This window comes from Fundulus heteroclitus, chromosome 2 (assembly GCF_011125445.2).
Source record: "Fundulus heteroclitus isolate FHET01 chromosome 2, MU-UCD_Fhet_4.1, whole genome shotgun sequence".
Taxonomy (NCBI): Eukaryota; Metazoa; Chordata; class Actinopteri; order Cyprinodontiformes; family Fundulidae; genus Fundulus; species Fundulus heteroclitus.
In genome coordinates, this window is record NC_046362.1 from 20512160 (window position 1) to 20535299 (window position 23140).

Here is a 23140-nt window from a genome sequence, read left to right on the forward strand (position 1 = left end):
CTGTACAGTTTCTTTGAACTACTTAGCCAAATGTCAAGTTTTCCTTCATTCACCATGGTTCGGAGATTAACAACTATGAAAATGTGCTTGTGTAATTGAAACAGACACATTTATATTTGTGTTGTGTTTCTGTGTGGCATAACACCGTGTTGTACATATATTACAGAGGTGCCAGTTTTTGCATGTAGTGTATACTCTCATTACGTAGTGTGTAATGCCTGTATCTCTATTTTATATATGTCTCTGTTGGGAATTAGTGGCCTTGAATAACCCTGTTAGCTTGCTAATTGAGTGTCTTCTTTTAGGAGCCATGTGGTATTGGTTTTGGTGGCACTGCGCCAATCTAATGAGCTATCCCTTGAGGAAGTAAAATATAAAACCCTTTAGATTTATAACTACCTCTTAACTGAATCTTGAAATTGACCCTGTGATTTGAAAGGTTAAAAATTTAGTGCAAGCAAGCCCAACCTCAGCTAATGACCATTACTGCAGACGAAAAGCAGATAAAGGGTTTCTTTTAACAGACTTTATCACTGTGTTTCCCTTTCTTTCCTGTCTTTTCTCTCCCTCCTTTTAATTGCCTTCTACTCGTGTTATGGGTGTCAAAGTCAGAAGGCATTTTGCCAAAGAGAGGTGTGTTTGCCAGAAGTCTAAAAAAAACCTCAGTGTGCACCCTTTAACTGAACTGCAGGGACGTTGAAGAATTTAAGTCAATTTTATGCCTGTTCATAAGCTGCTTCTCAGGGGCAGAAATAAATTAATTTCATCTTTTCGAAAATGTTTGTATTTGCCAGATAACAAACACCCATTCTGGTTGAATAACAAATTGGCAGTATATGAATTTTTCATCTTTTGCCAATGTAGAGGGACCATACATAAGGCTGGCTAACATTATAACATTCTCTCAGCAGGTTCTAATGCTCAATACATTTTGCTGAGATCCAATTCATATCATTTCAATGCATCAAACATCAGGCTTGAGCATTAACTACAGCCTTAAAAATACACAGAAAATGTGATGCGATGAAATATGCCATAACCATTCAGGCTGAGGTGGCTTTAACACATTTTTTTTTACACATAAATTAAATAATATTCAACCAAATATAAACGTGACCTGAGTATATATTTTTTTGTTCAGGCTGTACTGAAAATATTGACAGAAAAAAATCCAATGTAGATTATAAATGGATTGGACATTGGATTTGCCTGCAGTGTGAACATAGGCTGTGGGACCGACTGTGGGTAGTTCTGGTGAAACACACACAAGATCTGGCCAAAACAAAACACATTTCGATCATTAGTTAGAAATAAAATTGTAGAACCTCTGAACCAATAAAATTGTCACAAAACTATCTTGAGCAATGGTACCAACTGGATTTCATTTTTTTTCCCATGTGTTGCCACTAGGCAGTTGGAAGGGCTTAGCTGTTCAAGTTTACTTATTTGCTCTGGTTTTCCGCACAGCAGTACAGCTGTATTACTGCAATGAGCTGTTAAAGATTATTGTTGCGTGACACAATTTGGTGTTACCAGCCTGTGACAGTATGCAACAGAAGCAAAAGGGAGCTTGGTACCACAGAGAGCAAAACTCTGCATTTAGAGCAGAATGCTAGAAGTTTATCCTTCCCATATGCAGCCACACTCATTCAGAGATGCACACACTACAAGTCGTATCCTGTTTCAGCACCAGCACCCGTCAGGTTAATGAGCGCCGCAGTTGAGGGAAACTCTGCCACCACTCCTACCACATTGTTCCAGCTTGTTCAATTGCTGGTTTCCCTTCACAGTGACTCATTGTACCAATCATTCCTCATTTCCTCTGTGTAAAGGCTTGAGCCGTGTGGTGCCTGTCAGAGTGTACCAGACAGCAGCTTAACACAGCACTCATTATTGCTTAATGGACGTAAAGGTGTTTTAATGGCTTCGTCTGGCCTGTTCGGCTGGTCATTTGCCATCTATGGCTCTCTGTGAGGCCCTTATTACAAATGTCTTTCACATTTTACACGACTATTACAGATGCAGACACACGCTCACACACAGCCTCTCAGACCGACATATGTCTACATCTTAGACCCCTACCGACCTATTGAATAAAAACAACTTCATTTTCACTAATTTGTCTAACTGCTGCAAATCGTTTCCAATTTGCCCAAATTGGTCAGTCAAGTTTTTAGATTGTAGAGGAATTGAATGAGTCATAGTCACCTCAGAGTGAATTGTGACCATATTAGCATTAGAATTTTCTGTAACAGTGTAAGGGCTCAACCGTAATAAGAATGCATCAGTAATTGGGTGCTTAACTGTTCTTAAATGTTATCAACTGATTTAAAATACTGTAATAGAGTGATTTATTGCTTACAGAAAACCCAGTCCACCCCAAACATCAACAGTAAGAATCCTAAAGTGAAGCATGCAGATTAAAAACACACCTGAGCCAGGCTGTAGGGATATAGGAGCCATGCTTGAGCGAGCGTGCACATTATCATCAGTATTTTTCTCTGAGACCTTCAGGAAGGTCATGTAAATGGATCCCATTGTTGTGATGAATGGGTACAGAAATACAAGCCCACTATCAAAAGGCTGAGCAGTGGGGGATCAGTGAAACGTTAAAGAGGATTAAAAGTAACAAACGCAGTTGATGCTAGCTTGTATCAGTAACTTCATCACAAATTTAATTCTGGTGTTGTCATGTCTCTCCCACTTTCATGCAGGGTTAGCAGCTTGGAATAGAGGACAGCTGTTGCTTGATTAAAATAACTGGATTCTGGTATTTCCTTTAAAAGGATTGCACAAGCATCACTGAAATGAAAGGAAGGGATTTTCTTCAATAAACAGAAAAGGTTCATTGGCACGTTAGATTGTCCCCTAACCTAAACATTTGCAGTAAAACAATGAAGAATATGTGGTGGTGCTGACGTGTATTCATCTCACAATTCCATTTTTTTATGTTTTTCCTCTGTTTATCCTTCTTTCGTTTTATGTTTGTTTATGTCTAAAGGCTTCTATTTTTGACAAGACTTAAAATGTACAGAAATGGCACAGAGTTTGTAAACCAATGGCAATTTAGAACAATCAAATTGAACTTTCTTGAATTCCAAAATGTTTCCACACACATTATTTACTTCTTGGAATCTGGTCAACAAATGTTTACTCCAGCATGCCGAACCTAAGCTCTGTTTTTCTAGCGACCGGTCTCTGTGTTTATGAATGTGGGCCCACCTCAAGGGACGAGTAGCTTGCTTAGTGGACTTAAATGTTTGATAAGCCATGTAAACTTTACTGTAACCTCTGATCAAGCCTATCTGCAGTTTCCTCATCATCTTCTTCCTCTTCCACATCCTCCTCCACATTTTGATTGCTTTTAGATTTAGATCTACATCACAAATGTTGGGAAAGAAGGAATATGATTAATGGGGTAGTTATAACAGTTCTAGTTTTGACAGGGGAGTGGAGATCTAGGAGACTGCTCATAGATTGGTTGTAGAAGTCAACAGACTTGGTGACTGAAGAGAAATCAGCAGAGGTAAGATGTTGGAGGTCAATGGTTAAGGTGTCCGGGTTGATTTTTTCCAGGTCCCTATAGAAGATTTGACGTTTGTCTTTGGTGTATGGGGAAAGGAGTGGCAGCTCCATTGAGATAGTCTTGTGGTGAGACACACCCAGATCATACATCAGAAGGTTGCTAATGGGGGCGGAGTTGGATATGACCAGGTCCAGTGTGTACGCCCCCAGGAATGCGTGGGGCCATCGATATGTTGTTGAAGGTTGAATTAGTCAAGTATTTGCAGAAACTGAGCTGCAAAATGTCAAGAAGAGTTGTCTACATCTATATTAATATCTTTAGGTATCATAATGTTGGCATAGGTGGTGCAGAGTGTTGTAAGAAGGTTGTGTATCTCTGAGATGAAAGCCAAATTGGGTTTGGGGGGCCGGTAGATGAGCAGCATTGTCATGGAGAAGGGGGGTCTACATTTAAATGCTAGGCATTCGAATGAGGACAGTGTAGGCAGTGGGAAGGGGGTCACCTCCAAGTCCTGTTGGTGTATGACAGGACTAGGCCGCCACCACTACCAGTGCTTCGGCTCTCCTCAGGTAGCTGTAACCTCGGGGTGGAGGGGTGGGGTGGCAGACTTCATTAAGGACTGAATACACCCCTGGCTGGAACCATGTTTCTGTGAGACACATGAAGTCCGTGATGTGGTCATGGAGGAAGGATGCTTTGTTTGTGAGGGATTTTGTACTAAAAAGTTCTATTTTAAGTGTTGATGCTGCGGTGAATCTCTGTAGAGGCAGTAGTACACTGAAATCCACTACATATTTTCCAGTCGGCTTGATGTGGCGAGACATTGCGTTGTTTCCCATGCAGCTCGCCTGAGCATGCAGAGATCTCGCAATGTTTCCCGTATTGTTAGCACTGAGAGTGACACCACTCTGATGATGCATATTTATGGAATGTTAGTTGCGGGCTGGCCATGCTAAAAACAAACTGTCGATGGGAACTTCAGTGGATGTAACGCGGACGGCACTGAAGTCCAAGTTCTTTGATGACTGCAATGCACGTAGGAATGCAGTGGTTGTTGGGCGCCAGCAGCTGCAGGATGGAGTACGTGAGCGTCATGCCAGTCGCCAAAAGTGTTAGCCGGGAGCTAGCCATTAGCCAAACACAGTTAGTGTTCACCACTGACAGCGGGAGGTGACCAACAATCCGCTGATGTTGGAGGTTGATATCAGCTGATGGGTAAAGCCTCCGGTTTCGTATCAAGCCATAACTCAAAACTTAAACTGTAAAACTCTGTAAAAATTGTAGACTTAAAAACAACATTCAAAGTAACGTTGGAGAAGCGGGGAACAACAAAGCCAACGTCCTCTCCTCATGTCGCAATGAGGGCTTTCTGTTTGGATAATGCAAAATCAGTATAGTACACATCTATCCACGTTCTCCCCATCAGAAACTAGAACCAGGTGTGCCAAATGGTTGTTAAGGAAGCTTGGTGGCTCTATGATAACACTTTCTGCTGCTTCTGTCCTCATTCTGTCTTGTTTGTTACAGTTCAAGTTATTTCAACCTTTTTATCAAAGTATGTGATAGAAGCTGGACCAAGGTGCATACGGGATCTCGGGAATGGCATGGTGAACTGAAAGGTTTAAAGCCCCTGTGTTTAAGATTTATTCCCTTCTAGTGGTCCGCTAAATGAATAATAAACAATCTCGTGTTAAGCGCGTAATAACTGCCGCAGAAGCTGCAGTGTCATAAATGTGACAATGTCAACAAGTATGTCCTCCATGTGTTTGGTACCAAGCTACTGCTAACAGCTCTGGCCATTGTGCAAACTGATTTTTGTCACTGTTGCCAAGTCCAGGTATTTTATGTGAGAGGGAGACAAATAGGAACAAACTAGCCATCTCATCTGGGAGGACAGAGTAGTTGCTGGACTACACTGGCCTGTTTTTAACACAATGCCAAAAATACACTTCAATCAAATTAACTTACCTGTCCAGCAGAAAGCCTGCAACCTCCACATACGTTTTGATACCCCGCTCCCTCATGAATTGCCTCCACTTCACCTTGTAAAAGCTACGCCAATATGGACTCTTATTTTCTCCCAGTTATTACTTCTTATTTCTTTTCTTTGTTACTTTTCTCCTCCCACTCAGGGGGCAAAGAGTATGGATGGTCCTCCATTTCAACAGAAAACAGCAAATAGAACGATCTACAGTCATCTTTGCTTATTTAATACTCCTTCACCGACAGCATTTCTTCATGTAGAAGATAGATAGGGAAAATGTGTACGACTGACAACTTTGTCCCCTTTCGGTTACTGTAATCAAAAATGGTGACGCGACATGGCATCTTCAATTGGATGCACTGCTACCTATCTATTCTAAGCTATGAGAACGCTTTCATTTTTGATTTATTAGACTTAGTCAAAAATATGTATATATGAGAGTAATACTTGATTTTTGCTAATATAAAGCCAAATTAATTACACACAGTCCCTTTAATAATTACAAAAGGTGTCATATTTACACTTTCCAAGATTGACCCAGAAGCAACAACGGAGACAGCAGTATGATGTAAATGATTTATTGGAGTTTGAGAAGAATTTTTGGAAGAATGAAAGTGGATCAGGGATTGGCTGACTAAGAAGGCTCTGGTTGAGCGACTGTGAGTAAGTGAAAGGGCAGAAGTGAGCACCGATAACAAGCACGTTGGTGAGATAGTGTGGCAGAGGCTGATTTATGGGATTATGGATAATGAGGCGGATGGAATGAGGTCGTTAGTGGTTACTGCAGATTGTCTGAGTGGAAGTGTGGCTTGTGGCATGATGAGTCTTCCACTGTGGTGGGTTGATATGCTCGATAGTGACTGAAGTACAGGACGCTGGAGAGGTCAGAGGAGGGCTCTTGGCCAGGCCAGGCCTCCAGACCAGGAGGGCTCTTGGGATTCAGAACTGCCAGTGGAGTGGATGAAGTTTCTCAGAGGAGTTCTAGGAGTTGCTAGACTGGGATGAGGTTATACCTGAGAGAGGAACAAGGGATTAGTCAAGGGAGCAAAGATTCATAGAGAGACTTGGAGCTAGTAACTGATCAGGTACCTCTCTGCTTGAACCAATGCTCTGATGTCCTCTGTCCATCTCCAGATGCCTTAATTGCTCTTTCTAATTGGTGTAGGTGGAGAACACCTGGGTTGGTGTCCACCTGTCGCACCCTGCTGGAAAAAGGTAAGAACAGCACCCCACCTCAACTGTACAAAACCACATACCTGACAAAAGCCAAAACTTACGACATGACACAAGGGAAACAGGACATGGAAGATAGGCAGAAAAACAGGGAGCAAAATGGAAAAGTCATTGTCATGGCTTGGTTATAGGGAGCGTTCAGGTGCTATCCCCATTTTAATTGCAAGTAAAAAGTGCAAATACAGTAAACATAAATTGAATGAAAAGTAATTATCATATCTGTTCTCTCATAAAATGTGTCTGACTTTTTATTTTTTAGCATTCCCATTCCATTTTTAGTTTTTTTTTTTTCTAATTCTAATTTAATATATTTTTACGGTGAGGGACGCTGACCAAATGAGATTAACCTTCTGACTTCTGATCCCATCTGACTTCATGATGGTTTCCAGTTGGTTACTTAAAGCTTTTCCTCAGGGCGCAGCTGTGCACGTAGCCAGTCAGATTTTTTAAATTTTTTTTTGCCATTCTTCATCCAATCACATCAATTCATGATACCTGTCAAAGTCCCAACACTGGCAGCTTAGATGCACAAGTTCAAAAGTCACTCAAACATATGGATGCCAATGGAAGAGTTGGACAATGACAAGACAGTAGAGAATGGCAACAGTGAAATAAAAATTGGTCACTTATTTACAAAATAATAATTTTATGAGGCAAGTTATTAGACTTGACCGACCAGCGAGTGACTGTGGATGGATTTCTTCTTCCACAGTCTGCTTATTTGCAGTATTTGATTCAACAACAAATTGTGTGCATGATCTAAAAATCCTGAAGGGGAATGTCTGCCCATTGGTTTGTGACCTTAGAAGGTCAAACAGAACTAGGTTCTACAGCGGGATAATAATCCAAAGCCATTACCCTTCTGGACTGCTCAAAAAAGTAATTGTTGCGGAGTAACCTAGCAAAATCGTTGTAGGATATATGATGTATATTTCATAGAAGTGTCAATATTTGCGGCACTGATACTTTTGTTGATAACATTTAATTATGAATGCAAATTTTCCATACAGAATAAATGTGTTTAAAATAAAATTTGGATTTTTAGAATATTTTCAATGTGAGATGATGCTACTGCAATGAAAGTGATGGAACATACCTCAAGGTTTTCTGTATGTTGTTAACAACAGGGCTGGTACATTTTGAGGGTACAGCACAAGGTCTCTAACTTCATCAAATGCAGCCACAAAAATCCTAAGAAATTCAGGGTGGTATATAAGAAGAGCTAACAAAAATGCAGAATTATGGGTTATTGTAAAACAATAGACACAACTGTTAAAATGTTTAATAAATTTTTTGGGAGATTTTTGGACACCACAATGGGGTCATACATTACTTTTGTAGTTGCCTGCTGTTTGGAACTGTACAAGTCCTTCAGACTTGTTACTATATATACACATAGGAGAGTTTTTTTTTTTTTGCTTGTTTGTTTTTGAATTTGTAAATGTATTTAATGAATGTAATTATTGCTGAGCTCTGTTACAAAACACATTTGTTTATCTGTTATTTTTTTCAAATCCAACCTAAGGAGAGTAGGTTGGTTGAGAAGCTAAAGGGATGGGAGTTCTACCAACATGTCTTAAATGTTTTCATTTTTTTCTGAATAGTTGTTTGCTAATCAACACTGGAGATAATATGAAATATAAAAACGCCATGTTTTTGGACCATTACTAAAGACTCTGGATTAATGCAGCCCAAACTGCTAATGGAGGGACGAGGTCTCTGATAATTTAACACAGAACACAGCTGGACCATATCACACAGACACACACAGGCTTCACTCACCAACTACACAGGGGAGAATGTTGTTAGATGTGTTTTGTTGAAGGACTTACTGACAATCTGAGTTTGCATATCTCTCCCCCACCTCTACCCCTAAGGGTCTAATTCAGACTCTATCCTTCTTTGTCTTTCTGACTTCTTTTCCTCTTTGGAAGTACTGTTGGCTAACCAGATGAGATCCCCAGATGTTTATTTCACATGGGTGGAATGTGAAGACCTGTCAAGATTTCGGACAGATGTCAGAAGAGCTATTTAATCTGGATGCACACTTTATACAGTGTGTCTGGATCTGACGTAAGGAAACACATGACCTAAGGCACAGTAATAACTTATGTATGACTTGTTCTGAGATGGTTAAGGTATTTATGCCTTGATCTCCACTCACCATTATGAAGCTTAAATATAATGTAATACCGGCCCTGGCCTTTACATTCACCTTTTCATAATTATCCGTTGTTCTCACTTGTGTTTTGCAATGTAAGGAAAATAGTTTAAGGGAAATCATACCATGGTTGACAACACAACACTGTGGAAGTTGTTTGATTGTTTTATTACAATGATTCCTTTTTTAGGTAATTCTTGTTCATAGTGAAATCCCTCCTTCATAAAGTGAACATTTTAAGAAATTTGATCTGTAGCAGTATACATAGAGCCATTGCAGATATCATATGCTTTCCCAACTTTTTTTTTCTTTCTAAGGAATTCATCATATGATGTTATAGAGATTAAGAGGGATTCATACTAGCATTACATGCATTTTTTTCACATGTTAATTGTTGTTATTTATATAATGCTGTGAAAAGTGTCCTTCAAAAACCATGTCCTTTAAAAACAGCAGCACACCAACTGCAGGTTGCTCAAGTGCGAGCCACCAGGATTAACATATACCCCGTTTACACTACCCTTTTTTAACCGAGCCGAGACCAGTCCGAGCTCGGTAACTGAAATAACTATCGAGTGTAAATGGAACGCAAACTGAACTGAACCGAGCCAGACACAACCAGACCGCGCTAAATGCAGACCAGTTCCATGGGTGGCTTCAGCTCGTTTTTTCCCTATCTCGGTTATCTGATAACAAGAGCACATGAGCAGGCCGCGTCATCTCCTTACAGTCAGCTGACATTTCAGACATTCATAAAAATACTAGCTTCCCTACCGTGCCACAAGGTTTCCAGTGATGATTCTGCTTAGCAATGTGATAAACCTCAGCGTCTGTCGTTGTTTCCTGTGTCTGTAAATCCTTATTAGACGTTCGTCTGTCTTATCCACTTCCCAAAAGCCGACTCTGTCAAGTAAATCCACCAAAAGTGGACGTCTTCGGCTGACTCGCCGCAAACAACAAAATATAACCAAACATAACTTCCTGAATGTTACGGGCGCCGCCATTTTGATTTGCTTGGTGCCGCCTTCAAACCCACAGAGCAGTAGTACCGCAGATCGTCACTAGGAGGCGAGGAACCAAGGAACCGAGATAGCAGCTGGTGCGTAAACGGTCGTCAGAACCAAGCTCAGCATGGTTAACTGATCCAAGCTCGGACCAAGCTCGGCCTGGATCAGTTTAACAAGGGTAGTGTAAATGGGGCTATAGACTCCTAGATAGGTGCCAAAAGGTTTCAGAAAGATCTGAGCGAAAGTTTTTTTTCGCCACTGATTTAAACCTCTTCGCTGTTGCGATGACCCGGATAATTGAGAATTTGCACAGGCATGCCGTGAAAAAAGGATGTGTCTTGTTTTAGATTTCCCCTGTGGCTTTGTTTTTATTTTGCACATAAATGTTTCACATCATCAAACAAATTTCAACAACAGACAAAGATAACCAGAGTAAATACAAATAGTAGCTTTATAAGCAACAATTTAGTTTACTAAGGGGAAAAAAGCTATCCAGCTAAAAGAGATGTTTTAGAAAAAAACTATATCAAACATGGTGGTGGCAGTGTGATGATCTCAGGTTGCTTTGCTGCTTCAGGACCTGATGAACATAGTAAAACAGAACCACAAATTCTGCTGTCTACCTGAACATCCTGAAGGAGAGTGTTGTCCTGCTGTGCTCTAAGGATGTGCAATAAGGACAATAATCCAACTAAGATGCTGTGGCGTGACCTTGAAAAAGTTGTTCATCCTCGAAAACTCTCCACTCTGGCTGAATTACAAGTCTGCAAAGAAGAAGTGGCTACAAATTATCTGTATTAATGTAAGAGACTCATTGTGAATTGTTCTAAAATCTTGGTGATAGTTGTTCCAGGCAACGCTGACATGGCCACTTATCAAGTTTTTGGTCCTTTTATTCTTAAAAAATGTAATCACTATTTAAAACTACATTTTGTTTGTACTCAGGTTTGTCTGATATTAGTTTCTTATGGTTTGAAGTATGTCTGAAAGCAAAAACATAATAAATCTGTAAGAGAGCTAATACTTTTCCACAGCTCTATTGCATCTTTGAATTTTTTTTTAAATATAGGGAGTACAGCAAGACTAAATGAAATGATATTAAAATGCTACATTATTTCTCATGAAAGTGAAGTCTGCCTCACAAATATGCTATCCAATTTCCGTTAGCGTCTTATCTTGTGAAGGAAGTATACGTTTTATGAGCCCCAGAAAAGAAGCCAGGGACTTTATGCCTTACAGTCTGTATCTTTATTTGAAGTAATAGAGGAAATAGATTTACCCTCTTGTGTGACGGAGTCAAATAACACAGACTGGATGTTGGGTTCCCCAACAACACTCAGTTAGAAAAGTACTGAAGAACCCCCCCCCCCCTCCCCCCCAACCACTATTAAATTAATTGTCTTGCAGCATTCTTTGGTAAAAAACTAAAACAATCACATTGTGACAAATAAGGTACAACGGGTTTGTAAGCACTGTAAGAAACATTTGACTCGTCTTGTGATCTGTTTCTGGACATGTTCTCACATACAGTACGTCTTCTTTTAGAAAAGCTTATGTCTTACACAATATCCATGGTTCTCCTATACTGGCTTCCATATCTTACCTGCTCATACTTCAGATCTTTTCAGCCTAACTACTGAGACTAATGCTCCTCAACCTGCAAACCTGCCTGCATGTAAATAAATAAATAATCTCATGCTCAGACACTTACTGCACAGTAACAAAATCCTGAGAACCCCCCAAAAAACAAACAAACGTAGGGAGTGCAAAAAACAAGCTCCTTTTCTCATCACACTCTCCTTTCCACTCTGAGCGCATGTTTTTGTTGCAGTTTCAGGATAATGGGCTTGTACGTTTAGTGTTTACCTTTGGCAGCATGGCTTAGTGAATTTGAATGTTTCTTTTGAAGCGTGTTTGTGGGTTTTCGTGAGAAAGCACCTAATTGGACTCCGGGTTTATTGTTCGTACAAGACTGTGATGTTTGAAGCTTTGATTGTTTGCCTCCTAGTTAGAAAAATGCAGAAACTGTTGTTGTTCTTTAGCTAGTTTATGCGCGTCTGTTGTTATTTCTCATCTTGCGAGGACTCGGATTAGCAAACACAGTCACATTTGGATATTGGCCTCCAAAATATGAATGTGGGATATTGTTTTCATCTACTATTTGCTTGTTTTCATCTACTATTTTATCAAACAATGGTATAACCCTACAAAATAAATATGTTTCTGCACCGGTAAACATTAAGCAGCCTAGAAGGTATCATCTAATAATTGAAGGTATCATCTAATAATTGAATAATTACAGACACCACTATCCTAAACCACCTTTACATTTATAATAACCATTTTCAATAGTCTTATACATCAATTGTTGCCATTTATATTTTTGCGTGTTTGCATCGTTTGTACATCAGTCTGTATATTTGTACATTTCAATTGTCTGGGATTATTCAGATCCCCCTCATAGCCTGTTGACATATCTACATGAGAGCTAATAAATGATCCTTATCCCTAATCATTGATAAGAAGCAATCAATGACAATTAGCTCTGCTCCAGTTGCTTTAGAGTATGACTAGCCAGTTGGCAGCTCCTGTTATCGAGATCAATCAGTTAAAGTGTAGCACTAAAGCTTGAAGGGCTGAATGTGTGTGGGTGTTAAGCTGAGTGGGAGTTCCCTGGGTGACCAAGACTGGAAGACTGCTCTCTTGTCAGAGATCTTGAGCGATTAGTGTGGAAATTACTCGCAGATTGCCATGCATTCTGCACCATAACACGCACTTTGCATGTGTGCCTGTGCAAAAGGCCATCTCCCTGAAGAATACCACAGGCATGTAAGAAAAGTTGTTTCCTCCTTTAAACAAAAAATATTGCAATGTTACTAATTAATTGCAAATAATAAGTAAATTCCTGTACTCTTACCTCATTTTAGAGAGCTATTTAGCTCTCTCAAGACTAGAGGTTAAATATGAGTGTTTTGCCAGCTGACAAGATGAGATAGGGAATATAAACCATACACTACAACGTTATATTTTAGCTCTTACTTATCCAAGAGCACATATTTCCCAGTGAAAATGGGTCCAATTTATTTTAAAATGAGCATCATATCAGATACATTTTTTACTCCCTGGATATCTGTAATCTCCTGCTTACAATTTAGCTCCAACAATTTTACAGGTCGGACGTTACTTTCTAGACTAGTAAAACTAGTCAAAAACTTCTTCAGCTTCCCACCTAATCATGAATTGACCTTTGGTCTTCCATTTAGAAAAATCAAAATCACAAAAAGCAGTGAATATGACTGGTTTTGTTCTCTGTGCTAGCTGAATTCTCACACTAAAGTATCGTGAGGAATATTTAACACAATGGGAATAGTGTCTGCGGTGTAAATCTCCACATGATAGATTCTCCTACGTGAAAAGTTGTATTTTAAGCTAAACTCTGTTTTGTATAATGTAAAAAAGACAAACACTTTGTGAGAACATGGAAATAAGCAATGGTTTAATAGTTGGAACTTGGAACCAAAGACATTAGATTTTTTAATACAACGTCTCTGTGAAATTTCAGCTTCTGCCTGCACTGATCTCCAGAATAAAATTTTTTGTTGGGTTTGTGGAATACATCATGTCTTTTGAAACACTGTTTCACAGTCAATAATAAAACTGGAACATTTTGCCACTACATTTGGGAAAGAAAATCAACAGAGGACATCACTTAAAGTATAATAAACATGAAAATGACCATCTGGTGTCAAAGCGGTGCTAAAAGTTGAAATAAACTATACTTTAACTGACTGTTCCTAGCTTTTGGAGCTCTTATTCAAATAAAAAAAATCACAAAATATTAAATTGGAGAGATAGGGATAGTGCTACACAGTGGCGCAGTGGGTAGCGCTGTTGCCTTGCAGCAAGAAGGTCCTGGGTTCGAGTACAACCCTGGGTCTTTCTGCATGGAGTTTGCATGTTCTCCCTGTGCATACGTGGGTTCTCTCTGGGTACTCCGGCTTTCTCCCACAGTCCAAAAACATGACTGTTAGGTTAATTGGCTTCTCCAAATTGTCCTTAGGTGTGAATGGTTGTTTGTCCTGTTTGTCTCTCTGTGTTGCCCTGCAACAGACTGGCGACCTGTCCAGGGTTTACCCCGCCTCTTGCCCAGTGAACGCTGGAGATAGGCACCAGCAACCCCCGTGACCCCATGAGGGATTAAGTGGTTTGGAAAATGGATGGATTAAATTAGATAATTATGGTTTCATTTGTTTGTCTTGAAGTCAGGTTTGAAAAATACAGCTTCCAACATGATAAAATATGGCAATTTATGATTAAAAAAGATGATGGAAAGTATTGCTTATGCTTGAGATACAATATAGATTAGATTGGTTTGATAAAAACACACATAGTCTCTGAAGACATTCATGTTTTTTTCACATTACAGCTTCAAACTATTTTTTTAATTATTTAGATTTTGTTAGACATATATAAATATATAAGTCTGTATGCTTTCCAGAGTTTCTTTGATTCACTTCCCTTTATTATGACATCCCGAAATGAAACCCATTGTAATTAGTCAAACAAGGACAGTGGCAGTGTCATGCTGTGTGGAAGCTCTTTGTCACAAGGAGCTTTCTACATAATCTGACTTATCTTGAGCTATTCTGCAAACAAGGGAAAGATTTCAGTCTCTAGATGTACAAACACGGTATGGAAAAACACTAAAAGACTTGCAGCGGTTACTGAAATGGGATATGGTTCCACAAAATATTGACTCAGGAGGCTGAATACAAACCACAAAGTTCAGAATCTTATTGTTGAAAGCAAACTTGAAACCTATGTATCCGTTTCTTTCAACTTTATAATTATGTGCTACTTTGTTTTGCTCTAAAAAGGGCAACATCAGATGAAGTCACAGTGGCCAAGTCCATTTTTCATATGTAGACTATGAACATTAAAGCCCCAGTTTGTCCTAAATAATGGGTGGAGGTGCTGCAAAGTATTGTTGTATGCATGCATTTATCCCTCTGCAAAAAGAGGAATATATGTTCATACATAAGCCCCCCGGCTTTGAGCGCAACTCCCCGTTGAGTGGGCAGGGATGAAATGGACCTAAGCTCTTTGTTACAATTTATGTCATCGGTGCTGCTCATCACTAATAGTTTTGCTATTGTGTGTGTGTTATCCTGAGGAAGTGCACACCCTGACACTTAAACAGTATCCTCCCAATCGAATGGGAGGACAGTGTTTTAATAATCTACAACCTATAATCCTCTCGAGTAGCTTGGATGCAGTCACATCTGCCAAAGAACACACCCAAAGTTATAGCAGCACTGAGTAGTAAAGGTAAGTGAGAAGTATGTCTGATTTAATGTGAGTTGTGAGCTCTAACTCTCTTTTCTTGGTTCAACATCAAAGCTTTGATCTCATGTGATAGGATCTCTGTGCATACTTGGCTCTGACCACTCCACAGCTTGCGATTAAACAAAATGCACTGGCGTGCGCCTGTGTGTGGAGATTTATAAAACAGCCAAGTGCACATAAAATTCAGCTCTTCTATTACCTCAACACTTGAGGTTTGAGGTGCACAACACCTCAAACCTCCTGCAGGAAGTTCTTACCCGAGCTGAAACTCATCTGGTCTTAGCATTTATGAAAACGTTGGGTTTACATGATCATGACCTTTGATTGGAAGTGCATAATACAACGTTTTAACAGGACTTTACGTTTGTTTTGATGATATGACTCTATCCTACAGTGATGACCTAGCTGGCTCAAGGTTACATAAGGTCCCATGCAGAATTTTATCTTGGGGCCATCATGAGTCATGAGCCAGACACCACAGCACCGCTGAGCTCACATTTATATGTATTTTCCATCCTACCATTTACACCAGGTGCCAGGTCAGATGTTGTGTTCACAAGCAACCAGGGTTTAAACCTTTTTTAAAGTAAGCTAAAAGATGCCAAAGGTGGCATACTATGCCCTGGTCTAAAGAAATTCCACAAAAGAAGAGAAACAAAGTCACATGAATTTATGACTCTGGAAAGCCCTCATTCAGCGTTTTGGACTTCAGCAAACTACAGCAAGAACCAATATTTCTAAATGGGAAAAACATGAACCAGCTTTGAACCTCCCCAGAGATAAGCTGAAATTACTCCAGGAGTGCATCCACGACTCGTCCACGACGTCACAAAAGAACAACATTTACAGCACAGCAGGCCTCACTTGTCTCAGTACAGTGATCCAAAAAAAAAAAAAAAAAAGAGTCAAATTCACTTCAGAATGACTCAAACAAAACAAAAAAAGATAAAAAAAAAAACGTAAGGTTTTGAAGTGCCCCAGTCCGGACATAAATCACATTAAAAGGCTTTGGTGTTGTATTGGCTGTTTATACTTGAAACCCTTCCAATATGCTTGACTCAAAATAATTCTGCAAAGACTGGTTTAAAATTGCTCCATAACAACACAAAAAAGAGTGCTTATTCATTGCTATTTTGGTGGCTTGTTGCTGCTACCCAGAGCGGGACGAGGAATCATACCCAGTTTCACCCACAACTCAGACTGGACCTGCATCTCTGTTCACTAAAATAAAGGCAAGCAAGGGTCTACATCTTTACAGCTATGATAATATACTGCCCACTCGCTCTCTTTAGGTATTCAGTTCATGAATCTCACTGTATCGCCATTCCTGCACATATTCTTGTTACATTTTATCAAGCCGATGTATCATACAAAAATACACAGCAATAAAAACTTGATTTAGGTCTGTTAGGTTATTTTTGAGTTTGTTAGCATTTAATCAACTCAATGTCAACAAATTGTTAAGTGTTTATTATTGTAGAACGGCTTTTTAAAAGTTCTTCTGGTATGACTTCGGCTTTATTGTAAAGTTAAATAAATGTAAAAGGCTTGTCTAGGCCAAGTAAGCAAGACTTTAATAAAGATGCTAATCTCATTAAAATACACACCCAGTAAAGAGTTATTCATACTATTCTATCGTTTTTCTAAAACAAAATGAATGATTTTGGACTCGTATGTTTTCTTTCATTTTTAGTTCAATATATAAAAGTTACACCGGCAAACTGAACTGGCTGGCAGCGGTACAGATGCAGAGGGCCCCTCCCCTCCAGCGGCAACATAACTGGGAGGCTGCCGTCAGTCTGTCCTGGGGCGAGCCGCCACATAACCTAATAACCCATCCATCCAAAACACACACCAACCCTCGCAGCGGACCAGGAGTTCAAGAGCGCTTGAACAAACACGGAGGGGAGTGGAAATATCTTGGGGAAGTGCTCGGTGTATCGCGCTCCTTTCATATGCGAGCTTGTGCAAGTGTCAGATCCATGGTGGTGCTTTATTTTCTTGTGCGTCGGCCAACTTGAAAAGGAAGAGACGCGCTTCTGCGGGCTTTTGTTGCGCCCGGGGAGTTGGGTGCGTTGCGCTGGCAGGTGAGATGAAGCCCGCATCAGCATACTGATATCATCGATTGTTCATACAAAACTGAGTCAGTTTTGGGATGTATATATTTTTTTAAAACTTCACATGTTAAAGCCTAAATATGTAATCGTTAATGAGCGTATGTGTGCACGTATTTTCAGCTGTTTTGTGTGCTCCTCAGCGTATTGACACTGTGCTTATGAACTAACTTAGACAATTTAGTTTAGAAGACATTCTTTTGGAAGTGCCTATAAGTCAGTCCTTAATTAGCATTTTGCCCTGTTTTAATCTACAGTCGTCTACATTTTATAATGACTTAAACTTTCAGACAAAACAATCTAAAACTTTTTTTTACAAAGGTTACCAATACTTAAAATGATATATGTGATATATAAACCCAATTTCTGTGTTCTATTTCTTTCTCTCCAAAGCTGTTATTTTTCTTTCAACTGTTACTGGTGGTGTTTTTTGATATTAGTGATATGACTCACCATCCAGTGTAGCATGGCCTGAGGGTGTGCCAAAGCACTGGATAGAAGAAAAAAAAAAAAGAAAAGCTGTCAGTTGTGTTTCACACAACTTCTACATCAGGTTCTGCAATGGCTGTAAGACAATATGAATGTACACCACAGCTCACTGTGGATATGCTGAAATCATCTTAACTGCTCTAACCTCAGCTGGAATATTGGAACAGAAATAATTAGTCTGTCTGTTTGTGAGATGTCAAACACATCCATATTTTTTTCCCCCTTTTAGTTCTTAGGAGCTTTGCTAAATTGCATTGTGGCTTTGTTTTGGGAATGTGTATTTGTGTGTTTGGTTGCTGACTGACTATGAGGTAAAATGCAGCGATGTGTCACCGTTGCCATGAAGACAATCTTTTAATATGACATGTTACCTGTAGACCTATTCTAAATTTGAAGTTAGGCTGTTTTTAAATCTACAAATCATCAACATAGTATTTAATTTGACCCTCCTCTGCTGTGTGACGTAATTACTGGCACCCAGAATTAATACCCACATATGCTTCTCACAGTCAACTCACTTGAGATTTGAGCGCATTAACTCACATCAAAGAACATACCTAGTTTACACACCAAACAGAGAGGTTTTTATGGGTTCAGTGAGTCACTGAATTCTATCTAATTCCTTTAAAGGAGCCTATTATTAACAAGAATGTTTTGCACAGGAAAAAAAAAAACTGACGAAAGGAGGCAGCAAAAGGAAGAGCCTATTGTTGTGACAGCATTGATTTCACTGGCTTTGTTTCAGGGTTTTTGGTCAGCATGACAGAGATAGTGAAGAGATTCTTCTTCAGGCCGAAGGAAGACAACTCCTTGTTTTATAGTGCTCCTTTGTATTCTGCACTTCATCCAAATGTTGTGTCAACGAGTCTGTGCCAGGTGTACCTTACACACACTGCTGTTAATGCTGGAAGGGAGTCAAGTTTAAGACAGCTGCAAAGATTTCAACACTGCTGAAACACCATTGTAATAGTATAAATTAAAGGGAATTTGTGTAAGGAAATTGCTCTTTCCTTAACCACAACCCTCTAGTTTACTTCTGGTTTCATGTCTGGACTGATCCAAAATCCCTATTCAGTGATGTTTTTTTTTATGTCTAATGCAGTGTTTCTGTCATGCTGATACCTTTGTTTGGACGACGATGAAAACAGTAACGAGTGCTTTCTCTGAACTCAACAGGTTTTTCAGTTTTAGGCGTTTAATCAAACATTATTGTCACAGTGTGAACTTGCCTGGTCTAATATGATTATTGGTTCCAGAATGGCTCAGTGCCGACAAGCAAAGCAACTAAAACTACCTTTGCTGCAGTGTTGATGTTAGCATATTTAAAGAGTCTACAATAACGGTTAGGTGCCAATGACTTGCAGGCAGACAGCTTGGCTGAATTTTCCCTCCCCAAAAACTCTTTGGTTTCTCAGCATCTTCTGTAAATGAGCTTTCCCAATGCTTGTGAGAGCATAATCTGAACTGCTTTGCTTTGGAAATAACAACAGAGCTGAATCTGAAGTTTCCAAATGATCCTGATGTTTTAAAGAGTCAGTGCATTGCATGCATGGGTGTTTCCCTGCATCCCCAGGCAATAAGGGGACAAGTGAGGGCACTTCTGTCAGTCATTGTTGTTTTGCCCTAATACTTCCATCCTCCTGCCTCAGGATAGTATTAACTTACAAGCACACAAATGTCAAAACACACAGACACTTACACACATTTGGACCAGCATGCTATAGGTCATATCCGATTCAGGATGCGGGGATTTACTTGTTAATAATCAACATGTCTACCATCATGTGTATCTATATATCGTCAGTTCTGTTACATGGTTCCATCTATGCTTTGATTAGCCCTAGTCTTTTTCCCCTTTTGAGGGTTTTTCTGTTGTTCTCATTTTCCCTATTGAATAATTGACTCACAGATCAAATGTCCCTTCCCTCTCCCTAACCCCCCCTTCCCCACCCCCAAATTCATTAACCTCTTTGTGCAACAGCGGACTTGAGCTGGCTCTTGCCCAGTTACATATCATGAGGACTGAAGGAATAAACCACATAATTAAGCATAAAGAGAGTCTCAAATAAAGGGTACACATACATCAATGTCAATTTGGCTTATTTGGTTACCATACTAACAGTTTCCTGTGGCATTATATTACAACTGTTTTGAGATAACACATTTAGAGATGAACAAAACATGGACAGACAAAGCCCGAGGGCTGGAATTTTATCCATATTGCTTCTCCTCAGGAATCTACATCACTCTGGGGGTGCAGGGGGGGGATAAAGATTTCAACTGGAATTGGTTTATGGCACTGGATTAGCATTCACACATTTTTAAGTATAATTGTTTAATTATCATATGTGGTTGATAATTCCCATGTAATTTGATTAATGTATTTGTATGCTGCAAGTCTGGTATCCCTTTCAGAAATACTCCCATAAACTTATTGACTGTAGTGAAAGTGCACGGATCTGAGATAACAGTGTTGTGACTTGTATCAGAGAAGCAATCAGACAAATTGCTGTAGGAAGTGCTGCCTTTTCCTGAAGCAACGTCATTAAATAATTCCTGTTGTCATCCTGGGAGAGAATTCCTTACATCAAATGTTTTGTTCATGTACTTGAGTTCATAGAGTGTTTAAGGTTAATCTAATGCAGTGCTTTAAATTTCAAAAGCCTGCCTATTCTGGGAATTTATTTTGCATTCAATTATTGGGCCAAAACATAATTTCCCAAGAGATGCACATGCACTGCTGGGAGATACCATGTTTCTCTCAGATAAGGTAGAGTAATGTGTTTAGTTAAAACATTATAAAAACAGTTTATGGCCTAAATTCTTGTGCTATGCCCTCACCAGACAGTTTAGATAAGAGTATTAGCAAATTATAATACAACAAATGTCAAAGAAACATCTATTATGATCAGTGTCAGTGGGGGCTTTTCTGTTAACAAAAAGTTCTATTTTGCTCATACTTAGCAAAATACATAAAACTTCATATTTCCTTCTTCTCTGTAGACAATTCATTATCTGGCTACACCTAAACACTGTAATTTTCACACATATTGTGTGTGTTGTTAGCACTTATTTCACAGAACTAATGTCAGCTCTTTATCCTAAAGATAAATGTTATAAACAAGCTATGGAAACAAATCTTACATTGCTATTTTCAGTCATTTCCAGTCGTTCAACTTGTTATTGAAAGTCAAATAAATGACCACTTCTCTGATATAAACAGTTTATTTAAAGTGTTATAAAAAAGGGGTAAGAGCATGTCTATATGAACAGAGGTTTTTACTGCATTCAGTAAAGTGAGAAATAGTCATTATTTTCATTTTTGATGACAAAACATGTTACCAGTCTGTACTTTCTTAAAATTTAAAGGTTACTTTCACAAATTGTAAAGGTTAGTTTGCAGATAACTGCAGATAAATAACTTTGCAGATAATTGCAGATAAATAAATAATAATTTACAGAAATTAAATAATTTCTTAGAACTTACAAGGTAGAAAATTCCCTTATTTTTGGGAAAATACCTGATACGTTCTGATCAGCAGTACATTCAATTAAAAGTCAAGGAAAACATGTGTAGCTTAGGGAAAGTAACTTCTACGATCCAAAAATACTTATTTTTGGGAACGAAACCAGCAAGCCACATGCAACTTTCTGGAAAGTACCTTGAAAGTTCTAGAAGTTCCTGGTAGGTTGTGGAAAATAACATTTGGGGAAAAGTAATATATTCTGTAAATTAATATGGTAAGTCCTGAGAAAGCATCCAGCCATTTCCATAAAGACTCCAGGAACGCACCTTGTAAGCTACCGAAAGTACTCAATTACAGAAAGTCACTTCAAATGTACAAGGAAGTATAAGTTATACAGCATCTTATATGTTCTAGAAATTTCCTGTTCCCAAAATTAAAATCTAAGTTCTGTTAAAGTAACCAATACATTTTAGTTCTAGGAAAGGACCTGATAAGTTCTGGAACATAAGCTCCAAGTTTTATGAAACTAGCAGGTAGGTTCTCAAAATGTATTTGTTAAGTTATGAAAAAGTAGGGAGTTTCCTGGATAAAGGTTCCAGGAAAGTACCTTGTAAGTTCCAGAAAGTGTCTGTTATGGTCCAGAATGTAACCTCAAACACCCAGAAAGTAACTCTAAGGAAAGTATGGGCTGTTTTGTGCAGTGTTACCCAGCTTCTATTCTTAATGCCTCTACATTTCAACAAAGACTGTGGCACGGTGGCGGTCCTACATTTTCCCAGTGAGACATGAACTCACGCAGACTCACAGGGGAGTTACATGCTTGCTTAAATGCATGGTTAAAAAAAGATGATTGACTGTTGCCAAGAAAAATAACTTATGTCTTGAGAGTTAGAAACAATTATCTATGTTGTTCTGCCAGGTCAGTGCCTGTGGTCAGGGAATAAAGACAAATAGCTCTGCTAATGCACTCTGTCCTGTGGAGATTGAGGGCCTTGATAATAGCGTATTAAACAGGGCACCTGGGTGTTGCTAAATGCCTCATTAGGTGGGGTTTTTGTGTGAAAATGGCTGTGGCCAGAGCATCTGCTGCTTTCCTGTGACTCCCGGCAAGTTCTGCCATGAATATTATGTTTTTGACTCAGCTAATATTAGATGCTCAGCCATCGTAATTTTCCCATAAAGCATCCAATTCATTAGATTCTGTCCAACCGTTAATTGACATTAATTAGGCAGTGTTTTATGGTATATTAAGACTGCTGATTTAATGTAAACCCCCAAACTAAGAAAAACAACATGCTTATCTCAGCTAGTATCTGTGGAAGAGACTACAATTTTGTGTGAGATCTGAAGCCAGCAATACTTGGCTGGCAGAATGAAATCTGTCACCATCACTACCAGGATCATTTCCCATCACCCCCTGCACTGTCTACCAGCAATGCTGCCAAAAGCAACAGGCACTGAAGTCACCAGGAAACAGAGGTGTTAGCTTAACCCACATGGTGTAAGCTGTCTGTTTTGTCGTTTTCTCCCCTCCTCCTCACATTTTTGTCAGACATATTAGATTTCTGTTTGCTTTTGGTAATCTGTGTTCTTGTGTAATTCATTTTTACAAAAGATGCACTGTTTTTACAAGCTCCTAACATACGTCACCATTTGTTTGGTTGGGGCATTCTTGCCGAGGTTGGCTGGACAAGTCTGTACTGCTGAGGGATGTTGGTACTCAAGCTGCCAAAAGAGATGCATTACTCAAATGCTTCTCACTTGGATGAAATCATGTCACTGTTGTCCTGGAAATACGGAAGAGGGGATAAGC

The 23140-nt window shown here is 39.3% G+C and overlaps 1 protein-coding gene across 1 annotated transcript in view; it reads left to right on the forward strand.

The window, feature by feature from the left end:
• Positions 1-17071: 17071 nt before the first annotated feature.
• Positions 17072-23140, forward strand: part of sema3d (sema domain, immunoglobulin domain (Ig), short basic domain, secreted, (semaphorin) 3D) — a 41401-nt gene continuing 35332 nt past the window's right edge. Inside the window, exon 1 of the mRNA XM_021308416.2 lies at positions 17072-17344. The gene's annotated coding sequence lies outside the window, so the exon portion shown is untranslated. The remainder of the gene's footprint in view (positions 17345-23140) is intronic.